Genomic DNA, 12,664 nt, shown 5'->3' with positions numbered 1-12,664 from the left:
CCCGTACTACACGACAGTTCACTTTACATTGGTTCCAAGCAATCTAAGGTCTGTTTAGAGGTCTAAATTTAAACATAGTGTTCCTCCTAGTTCGCATATAGATTTTGAAAAAAGATAAATCAGGAGTCCAATAGTTTTCCTTGGACACAAGTCGCCTCCCTTTGGCAGTTAAAGATTTTAAAAGAGAACTCAGTGCGTTTTTTCTAATAATTCTTTGAATCATTACATCTATTACTCTATTTTATATTTTTTAATGTTATTGATTAAACATTTTATAATTATATTTTATTGATTTACACTTGTTCTAGAAATCTAAACTAATTTTTTATATCGAAATTGCCTCATTATTATCCTTTAAACATTTTAAGGCAGATAACGTCACATTTTCACCCAATGAGGATATGATTTTTGCAAATCGCAATTGAAAAATACTTAATACTCTTCCTTTTAACAATAAAACAATAAATTCCAAAAATAATTAAAAAATACTTTGAAAACCCCATTGAAATTAACCGGAATTCTTAATATGCAAAATACTTTATTGACATGCAAATTCTGATGAATGCACTGAAAATAATCCATGCCTAATAAACAAGAAAAATGTTGTACATTGTACGAAATGCTTTGTGGTTTCGCACCACGAAATTCTTTCGTAATATATACGAAATTGTACGAAATATTTAAGTAAAATGCAAAATAATTTTATATAATTTTAGAAAAAAAATTTGTTCGTTTTACGATTTTTTTAATACAAATATTTTAGTTCTTTTAAAATAATTATTGTAAATTTAGAAAAAGATTGCGAATTTTAACTATTCATTATCCCAAAATATAACCAATGTATCAACAAACAATAACATATACACAACCAGATCTACAAATAGCTCATTTACTAATAGAAACAACACATCTCACATTGTAAACAGCAACCTACTTACATTGTTACAAATTTCAACAAACAACACATACAGAAACCCAACACCTCATAACAACACATTAACAAACAACAATCATACCAATCATCTAACAAACAACACAATACTATACAACTTCAACGAAAACCCTACTAGAAACTATCAATATAACAATCACCCAGCAAACAACAACTCAACAATATATAACTCCATAGAAAATCCTACGAGCTACAATCAATATACCAATTACCCAACCACCAACAACACGACAATGTACAACTCTCACGAAAATCATACATGCAATACAGTAGACGTCCACTAGTACGAATTATATAGTGTCAGGCCCTTTCGCAGTACCGAAAAATTCGTATTATTGAACAACACATTTTGTATGTTTAAATTCAAATATTACACATAAAATATAGGATTTTATTTATTTTTGTTTTATTTTTCATGAAAAATTACATAACGAAACAAAATATAATAAATATGTACTATTTCAAATTCCTTGTACATAAACAGGCATAAAAGGGACATATTGGACGTCCACTGTATTCAATATACCAATCACCCAACAAACAACAACATACAACACCAACGAAACCGCTACAAGAATCTATCAATACACCATTCACCCAACAAACAACGCAACAATATACAACATTAACAAAAATCCTACAAGCAACAATCAAAATACCTATCACCCAACAAACAACAACGCAATAATATACAACTCTATAGAAAATCCTACAAGCAACAATCAACATACCAATAACCCAACAAACAACAACACAACAATATACAACCTCAACGAAAATCCTATAAACAACGACCAATATACCAATCACCCAACAAACAATAACACAACAATATACAACTCAAACAAATGTCATACAAGCAGCAATCAATATACCAATCACCCAACAAATAACAACACAACAATATACAACCACAATGATAGTTTAACAAACAACAGTCAATATACCAATCAATCAACAAACTACAATACAACAGTATACAACTCGAACACCTGTGATCTACCCACGAAATTAAATATACTTAACGTACACAGTTTATACTGTACAACCCTGGCAAACGACTTCTTTAATGATCAGCGAAATAGACCACAGATATAACACGAGAAGACGAGCGCAAGGAAGATATAAAGTGAAACGCTTCTTTAATGAGTATGGAAGAAACACCCTAGGAGTCACTTTACCAAATATTCTGAACAAAATCTTAATTGGAACTATAAATACAAGAAACAAATTTCAAAGAAAGAAACTTATAAAGGCCTTTTTTATCAGATCGCAATGAAATAATGTTAAATAATGATAATCTTAAACTTAATAATTGTTTATATATGCTTCCTGCTGTCAAGCCATATGGCTTAGCGGGCTTAGTATTAAGCATACTTATATTATACCTCTAAATACTTAAATTGAATAAAGAATATATATAAAAAATTAAAAAAACAAATTTTTTATGTTTTTTAAATTAAATTTTACAGGAAATTAGGCAGCTGTAAATTAAAAATTACGTTTAATTTAACTGCCTTAATATTACGAAAATAAAAAAAAATCGTAACAAAATAATTTTTTTGTAAAATCAAAAATAATTCTTGTATATTACTAAATAATCTTGTTACGAAAAAAATTCGTTACTTTCGTTAAATATTACATGCCTTAACGAAATTATTTTTGTAAAAGAAAACAAAGTTTCTTAATATATACGAAAAAAGATATTACGACAGGTTTTCGTACTTTCGTAAAATTAGAAAAGGGGTTCATTAAACAATATTTCGTATTATATACGAAATTTTCGTATATATTACGAAAAAAGTAGTTACGAATTTTTTTTCGTAAAGTTAAGCATGGATTATTTTCAGTGTAATAATAAAATGCAACAACAAATGCACCAAAATTTGTATTTTAATATTTTTTCTAATTTTTCCCATTTTACACAATCTCTATTTTTAATTGGAAAACATATATTTACTTTTTACCTGTTTTTTTTTTCGAATTTTTTCGAATTTCGAATGAAAAGTCTACAAAACCATCTATATCTGTTTTTGTATATACATATGTATGTAAGTATGTGTAAAACAATAATAAAAACACATTCGTCATAAATATGACCTGGAACTTTTCTTTCCTACTTTTTACGCACATTCCATAACGGTGGTTTACGCTTTCCTACTTTACCGTTTTACGCACATTCCTACACGGTGGTTTACGCAAGGTCATTTTTTTGCTATGCCTGAATTGGTGGTGGAGAGAAGAAGAAGAAAATATCATTATTGTTTAGTCTTTCTCATGTAATTTCAAAAATTCAATATGTAAATTTATTAATAGCTATGTATATTTTTCTTCGCGCCTGTTCATTCATTATTGTTCAAGATCATTGGGAGTATGTAATAATAAAATATGCATACATACATATATACACCAGTTATAAATATACATATGTATTTCCCCCCGGGGGCATGTTTCCATGATGAAATCTCTATCATGATGTATTGCAATCCCGGGTAAAGTGGTGCTACCAATACCTATAGTCTGCCGTTACTATAAACTGGTGATGTCAAATGTATCCTTGGCTTCGCCTCGGAATGATTTGGCATGAGGTCTAACCAGAGCACCATATAATCTGGCACTACGGGTGGCCAGTTGCCCACAGGACTATGTCCTGGCTGGTCAGTTGGTTGAGGTTTCTTCGGGATCCACGTAGTGGCTGTGGTTTTATACCCAAAATCGCGAGGAGAGAATGTTGGTTTGAGGACTGATATATCCTATACCTAATGGGTTGGATAAATCTCTCTTCGAACAGGTCTGTGTAGAAAGCAGGTTATGCTGGATTCCTAAACCCGATTGGTATCTCTTACCGTTCGTTTAGTGGGACGCCAATATATGTATGTATATATGTAAGTATATATATAAGTCATTTCCTATAGTAAATAATATTTAAGTTTGATAGTAAAAATATTGTAACCTCATAGTCGCGACTATCGTTCAGAGTAAAATGGTTCAATAATTTTATCATCTATAAGTTTTTTAACTAGTCTATCTATCTCTTCTTTGTGTACATGTGGTATACGATAATTTTTTATATATATCGGAGTTGTGTCTTTTACTCTCAACTTTTGTTTATAAAAATTGTTTATTGTTATAGTTTCCGTTTCTAATCCAAAAATATCACTATAATCAGAACAAAGATTAGTTAATGTTTTTTCAAATTGTTTTGGAAATTGTTTCTTTAAAATTTTCATTATTTCTGATCTTCTTTGGCCATTGTTTATGTTATTATTTGTGACTATATCATAATCAGTAAAATTTTCTGTTTTTATATTAGATTGCTTTAATACTACAGGGCAATTATTGGTATTTAAAATCCTAATAAAAGCCTTGTCAGTTTTAACCAATGTGTTAGCTATAAATACACCTTCTTGGGGCTCCTGATTTGGAACCAATATTTCTTGTTCAGCATGAGTAAATTTCACTTGACGAACGACCTCTGCTCTGGCTGGCAAAGTAATATCGCTGTGAGCAGATATAATTGGTACTTCTATCTACTGTGGAATGTTTTCAGGCCTTAAAATAAAAGAATCATGATCTTGGCTAAATTCAAGAATGCAGTTATATTTTTAATGAAATCCATTCCTATAATACCGTCACATGGTATCGGGAATTCATCTTTCACTACGTGAAAGTGATGAGGAATCAAAAACTGCGTGTATCTTAGATCAAAAAATATCGTACCAAGGGATCTAATGTTGCCTTCACCTATTCCACTTAATGTTGTTATATGTTTAGTATTTAATTTTTTAAAGGCATACTGGAGTTTTAGCAAGGATATGTCTGCACCTGTGTCTACCAGCAATGTTATTAATTCTTTAGTTTGATTAATCTCACATAATTTCCGCGGTTGTTGCCTTGCTGCAATCTATTTCTGTTGTTATAATTGTTATTATTATTTCAAAATCCATTTCTGTTCGGATTTCTAAAGCCGTGGTTGTCTACAAAGTTATTGTTACTTCTATTGTAATTTCTTTTCCTATCATAATTATTCTGTCTTTGTCCATAATACAGTACGGCGTTTTGTTGTCCAGTTGCCTCGGTGCAACTGTTTACAAACTTACTAACAACCTCGTTCATACTGTTAAATTGACCTGCTTCCATGATAAGTTTTACTTTATCAATTGTGCAGTTTTTAGTAAGTGCCTTTACGGCAACCTGCGTTGAATATTTGCTTGCCTGTTCGCAAGACAAGCCATCCGATATATACGCGTTTTCTAATGATTTTGTAAGATTTTCTATCTCTGTACAATATGCATTTGCTGTTTGATTATTTTGTCTTATGTTCATTATTTTTGCTGATAATACTTCCACCGATTCTGCCTTAACAGTACCATTCAATTTGCCAACAATTTCTGCTATGGTCGCTTCATTGTTAATTAAATTTCTAGCAGTTCCTTTTAGTTTAGTTTTTATAAGAGACACTGCTGTGGATTCTTGGCTTCCCTTTATTGAGTCGACCAAAGCCAATGAATCAAGAAAAGATAGTAAGTTTTCAGGTTTTCCATCAAAATCTGTAATTAGCCTTGAGGCTGAATTCAAAAATTCCACTACTGTTTGCGACATTGTTTTAACTGTTCCTGATTCTTGCTGTGAAAAACTAGGTTTTATAATTATCTCTTCATGCAAATTTTCTGGTAAGTCAATTTTTATATCCTTTCTAATGGCAACTTTAAAAACTCATTCTTTTAAATCCAGAAAAAATCCCTCTGCTGTTTGATGTGCTTTAGTTAGTCTGTTATAATTTACGTTAACTTTTACTCTTATATCCTCAAAACAACGTAGCAAAGTTTGCATATGTTGGTGAATTGTTTCTTCCTTAGTTGGTCTATCAATATTCAAACATTTGTAAGACCGGTCAAATTTATCTCTAATTATTCTAACCCTTTTTACTATATCCGACCACTCCATCTATACTCTATTCAAATTGTTAGCTCGGCTTGTATATTTCTTCTTTAATCTTTTATTATGTAAGGCGTAAAGACGCAACAATGTATTTAAACCTATTAAAACAGTTGTTATTACTAAACAACATTCAATTAATTCAAGACTTGTATTTCCCTGTACTACCTCTACTTCATTGACCACATTGGCCGAAGGATTTTCTATTTTGGATTGGTGTTTTCCCATTACAAAGGACCTTAAAAAATTTTAATTGAGCTTGAAAACTTAAATATTCTATATATTATTTTGATTATTCATTACTCTTAAAATAATTTATATGTAAAAAAAAAATAAAAATTATTTATAATAAAAATATTTGTCAAATGGCGGTTAACGCCTACTGACCTAAATGTGCAACTGAATGCACAATTATATATTTTTTTTATTATTATTATTTTATAATTTAAATTTTTATTAGATTTCACGTTGCATAGTCCAACAGATTTCAGCTTTTCCACAACTGCAAACAACTTTATAGCTCAATTGTGCCAAGGTATTTAGCATAACAAGATGAGAGGCTGATACCATAACACCATTCACCACGGGGTTAACACTGTTTTCGAAACGTTTCGATAGCGCCTGTATTTCGGTGTCATTCAAACAAAAAACAGAACAAGAACGATCATGTAAAGAACCTTTACAGTTATATAAGCATAAGTGCCTTCGTTATTTACAATGGGTACAGGAATAGTAACTTCATTAGCTCTAGTAGCTGGGGCTGTATTTGTTACCAAATTTGCAGACGCAAGTTGTTGTATATTTGGAGGATTAACACTGGGATTTGCGTTTTTTTTATTTCTTTTGGGTGCTTATTATTTTTTTTAGCACTCCAAAAAGGCTGGCAGGATCGCCATATAGTACTATTCAATTAAAAGATGATAAGTTCAATATGAATTCTTCGCAAGAGCTAAATTACAGCACTCTTGTGTTAAGCGAAGTGTGTCTTTATTGAAAAAGTTCTTAGATTATATAGTAATTAATTGCTTACACAGCATTATTCATAAAGTAGATAGTGTAACAATTGGACAGAACATTGAACGCAAGAAATACATACAAACAAAGCCACGATCAGTAAAATATTTAAAGTATTGACTGTTTAATCGACTTTGTAATATGATATTATTTTTAATTGCTTTTTTCAATATTCTGTCGGCATAAGCGATACATGTTTTATGCTACAGTAAGCTGTAATATGCAATAGCTTGTATGGGTAAATATTTTTGGCAAATATACTATAAATATTTTGAACAGAACCTTTTTTTAAATATGCATATTTTTAAATATGAGGTAACTGCATATTTATTGCAAAGTCAAAAATAAAAATTTATAAAAGCATTTATTAATATTTAAACTCTGAGTATATCTAAGAAAATATGACAGATAGAGTCCTCAAATTTTGTCGGATCCAATGTCAATAAGATTAGTATGGGGAAAAGCAGGCGGACTAGAAGAAGTGCCGTGGCACCTACCATATGAATTAAATACAAAAATTCGCTTATTTGGAAAACTGTTGGAGTTAGAATCCTTAAAGTTTGCACTAAGAACTTTAACATTCATGTAAAAATTTTGTGTAATAAATTGGCGGACTACCACTAAGGGGCGTTGCACCCCCTATATGAATAAAATGTACAAAAAATCGTTCATCTGAAAAACTAATAGAACTAGCATCTTCAAATTTTGCACCAAGAACTTTTATATTCATCTGAATATTTTGGGCGATAATGGCGGAAATTCATATTAGAGGGCTTGACATGTCTAATATGAATTAAATACAAAATTTCGTTTATCTAGGAATCTAATAGCACTAGATTCTTCAAATGTTGAACATTTTGGAGAAAAAGGGAGGTATTTCATGTGGTAAGCTTGGAGTCCCCATATGAATTAAATAGAACAATTTGTATATCTGAGAACAATTTGTATATCTAGAAAATTTAAATTTTCAATGAAGAACATTCATGTGCACATTTAGAGAAAATTGGGCGGACTTAACGTTTGGAAAATTTGGGGAACTTGCAATAATTTGCGTGGCATCCCCAATATGTAAACAAATGTATATCTCTTATTGGAAAACTATTATAGTTAGAATCTTCAAAATCGTAAAATGTTTTCTTATTTACATTGCTTTTAGAGTAACAAAGCACACTGGGTATAGCTAGTGTTTTATATAAAATGTTTTTATTATTTACGCTCTTGTTGACAAGTTCGTCTACGATCATGCTGTGTACATGTAAATAGCCGAAAATCTAGGTATTCTGAACAATACTAGCGAGGAACTCTGCTTTAATATCTAATAAAACTGTTTTTCGGGAGGCCACTTATATGGGGGCTATACGAAAACGTGAACCTATATTGTCCATTTTCAATACCAAACAAACCTTCCATAGATAAAACAAATATTCTTTTTATCTATGGAAGGTTTGTTTGTGTAAAATTTTAACCTTCTAGCACTTTCCGTTCGGACTCTTTCGTCCTTTCAACAGACAGACAGACGGACGGACAGAAATGGCTAGATTGTCTTAGAATATAAAAGGGACCCAAAATAAAAATATTTTGTGGGACTATGATCAATATTTCGATGAGTTTCAAACGGAATGACAAAATCAATATACCATATAATATAAATTTGTATAATAATACAAAATATATTAGCAGATGTATTTATTTGTTTTTTTTTTTTTTTTTTTGAAATGTGCTTGTTTAAACGAGTTTTGTTGCAAGCTGCATTTTGGTAATTGCCCCTTTTAACGAATAATACTTTTTTAACAACGTTGGAAATTAATGCCAATTTTATACGTCTCTTCTGGAAGTTTTTAACAAGAAAACCGTTACCGGTAGTTAAATATTTTTTGCCACCAACTTTATTCAGTCTTAAGATATTGATGTTGTCTACGACAAGGACGAGGTAATCTTTTGGGGTTTAATAAAATAGAGATCTACGTCTCATAAAACTTTTAAAACTTTATTTTGTTGTATTTTTATACAAAATCTTGGACAAATGGGATTGATGCCAAACATTTGGTACTAGCGAACCGGATTCCTGAGTCGAGAACTGGATTCTGTTGTCATTTTTTGAAGTCCATCATCATACATTACAGTCCACTGACAATATCTTTATTCAACCGTATTTTATATTTCGATTAGGTTTACGCATTCAGTTACGCAACGATCGAAGAAAGGTATTCCAAGAAAAAACTGAATCGTAAGAAAAAGAAGAAACAATTCCATTTCGTTTTAATGCTTTACGAACGTGTGTATTCTGCATTGCGATCGTACCTACATACGTTTTTGTAATTTTTTGTTTATGTGGCGGAGATTCAAATCGGTGAGGAAATTGAAACATTGAAATGTCTTCACGACATATAATACGGAGGCATTTAGGATCGTTTCCTAATTGCCTCCGTATTATATATGGCCCTCGATATTTGGGTATTAATTTGTTGTTTACAGCAGCGGTTATGTCAACATTTTTTAATACTACTAAATCCCCAACTACAATTTATTTGGCTGGCTTTTGATGTTCGTTGTACTACTTTAAATTCTATGACTGAGACTTTTCTATTGCTTTCGAAGCTTCTTCCCTAATAATATCTAAATTTTCCTTTCTATTGTATAGATCCTGTAAGTGTTGCGTCATTTCGTTAATTATTTCCCCTTTTTGTTCTATTCCAAAGAGTAATTATTCGACGTGGTCTGCTGTAATAATCAATATATTTCGTATAATTTTTAATTTTTTCTCTTATTTTCGGAATAATAATAAACCAATAATATTTCATTATCTGCTTTATACACTTTTCAACTCTAACATGAATATATTTTTCGTAAGTCAACCGCATAACATTTTATTCTAATTCCACAGGTACATATAATTGCATCTGACCTTTCGCCTAACCAAAAAACTAAACTATTTTCAAACACATAACCCTCTAAATCCCCTGTTTCTAACTTGTTGTATTCTTGGGTTTATCGTTTTTTGTAATCTACATATTTATATTAATATCGCCTCCATCAATCATGGCAATAATAGGTGCACGACCTAAGGTATCAATGTGAGACATCAACTCAGCTCTGAAATCGTCTTAAGGCGTATATAATCGCAAGATTTTCCAGTTCGAATTTTGAATAATACCAACTGGATGGAATATATTATCATCTTGTCTTTGCATCAATACCGAACCAAAAACTTTTGCACTTGCGTCAGTATGTAATTCAGTCTCGCGTAGGGGACTATATACAGCTAGTACAGGACTATTAATCAATTTGTCTTTTAAAATCATATAAAAGCTCCTTCACACTCACTTATCCACGTAAAAACTTTATTCTTCTTTAAATCTTTAAATGGCCTTGTTTTTCTTGAGAAATCAGGAACGAAACGACGGAAAAATGAAAATAATCCTAAAAATCGTTCTACCTCTTCCAGTTTAGACGGTATTGGATACTCTTGGATTGTTCGAATAAGTTCAGTATTAGAGCGCATACCCATCTCATTTACTTTATATCCTAAATAATCCAGTTCTCGATATGCAAATTTACATTTACATAAATTCAATTTTAAGCCAGCCGTATTTAATGTATGTAACACTTCAGCTAACATTTGCAAGTGTGCTTCAAATGTTTTAGTAGCTATACTTATATCGTCTCCTGCATTTTTAAGTTAAAGAGGCATGAAACAATACTTGAATTTTCAAATGCGGTGTATTTAATTGATTTTTCATGCATTGGCACTTGATGGAAACTATTTTCAAGATCCAAAGTAGTAAAAAATTTCTTGTTACCTAAGTAATCTATACAATCCTCAAATAATGGAATAGGATAATTGTCCTTTAGTGTGATCTTATTCAACGTCCTATAATCAATGCACATTCTCAGTTCTCCATTCTTTCTTTTCACTAAGACTATCGGAGAAGCATATGGAGAGTCACTTGGACGAATTTTCCCCTCCCTCAATAATTCTGTACAAAATACTAATATTTCGTACAAAAAATTATAAAATAATTTATTTTTTTATCGTAAAAAAAATTTAAGTTATACTTACATTTGTGCCAAAACTTTAAAAGTATAAAATGTAATTGTGAATTGTTATATATTAGATTGAATTCAACACACATAAATTTTAATAAAACGACGCATTGTAAAATGTTTGTCGGGTCTTGAAAATACACTTCTACTTTAAACTTTAACTTAATGACATTATAAATTTTGAGTTGAATTACCACATTTGAAAATTACTTAAAATTATTACATAATTAAAACTTATAACTAAACTAAAAAATTTAAGCTTAAAATTTAATTTAAATCCTTGAATTTAATAAATATCTGCAATTGCTTAAAATAAATGTATATAATTGAATTTATACTTGAAATTAAGCATTTTATTATTTCATACAACCCATACTAATCACACACCATACATAAACACATAAACGCACACACACATTTACACAAAGGTGAGCTCACAAACATCCTAACATTTGCACATAAATCTCTTTTCAAACTACCTACGTATAATTTCTCATTTTAATGGGAAATTATACTTTTTGAGAAATTTGTCATTTGCTGTCCACTAATCTACTGCTTATTCCCAAAAAGTATTCCGCTGAAAACCTAATCGTCAAAAGCCTAAATTTCTGCATGGTCCTTCGTAGCTAAAAAAAGCACCAGTTGACATCACTTAAACAAATCCCAGATTCACCACAAGAATGAGGTAATTAAAAAATAAAAAACGCGAACGGTTGAAAATTAATCCAAAGAAATATAAAAATAAAATATTGGTTTACCATATAAAAAACGGCAAATTAAATCGAAGAAGCAAAGAAAAAAAACAAACAAAAAATATATAAAAATAGTGTAAAAAATCTAAACTAAAAAAAGTTTTTTTTTTTAAATATATAAAACAAGGGTAAAAAGAAAAAAACCTAACCCAAAAAAGTTTCTTTTTTGTAAAAAATATATAGTACACGTGTAAAAACCTAACCTAAAATATTTTTCAAAAAATAAAATAGTAGAGATTTACATAAAAAACCTAGCATAAAATTATTTTGGGGTCATAAATAACCTATTTCGGCAGAAAATTTTACATAAAAAAGTAAAAAAAAAACGTGTATATACATATACGTTTATAATTACAACCTCAATTTATTGCACCAGAATTTTAAGAAATATATAAAAAAATCGCCATCAACATGAAGTCTTAAAAATCCGTTAGTCTAAGTACATAAATTAAAATCCAATTACATAAAGAAAGTCCGTTATTATCAGTGCTAACCAATACATACAGTGTCTCTCATAAGTGTTCGAATTTAAGTATAATGTAAAAAGAAACCAAATTTAATAACATATTATGTATGCAAAATTAATAAATTAATTTGTTAAATTGTCTAAACAATCCTTAGCTTTGATATCACGCTTTTTAAAATTTAAAAAAATTCACATTTACTTAAATTAATTTAGCTTTATTTAAAAAAAGTCCATAAAATTACTTCACAAAAGTATTCGAATTTTTCCTGTATTTCATATTTTACGAAACACAAAAATTAGAATCGAATGGTATTTTTGCTTAAAATTGTTTTAAGGGTTTATCAACCGAAAGGAAATATTTTTGGCCCATTTGGTCCACAATTTTGGGGTATTTGTACCATCTTTTTATATAATATCATTAAAATTACGATTTTTGACCATATTTGCCATTTTTTCTATTTTTTTAAGAGATAAAACTAAAATTTAATATTGGGATTT

General features: G+C 30.0%; 1 pseudogene; it reads right to left on the bottom strand.

Annotated features, from left to right (window-relative positions):
- Positions 1-6,323: 6,323 nt before the first annotated feature.
- Positions 6,324-12,664, bottom strand: part of LOC124418526 — a 6,565-nt pseudogene continuing 224 nt past the window's right edge.

Source organism: Lucilia cuprina, chromosome X (assembly GCF_022045245.1).
Source record: "Lucilia cuprina isolate Lc7/37 chromosome X, ASM2204524v1, whole genome shotgun sequence".
Lineage (NCBI taxonomy): Eukaryota > Metazoa > Arthropoda > Insecta > Diptera > Calliphoridae > Lucilia > Lucilia cuprina.
This window is presented reverse-complemented; position numbering and strand designations above follow the sequence as displayed.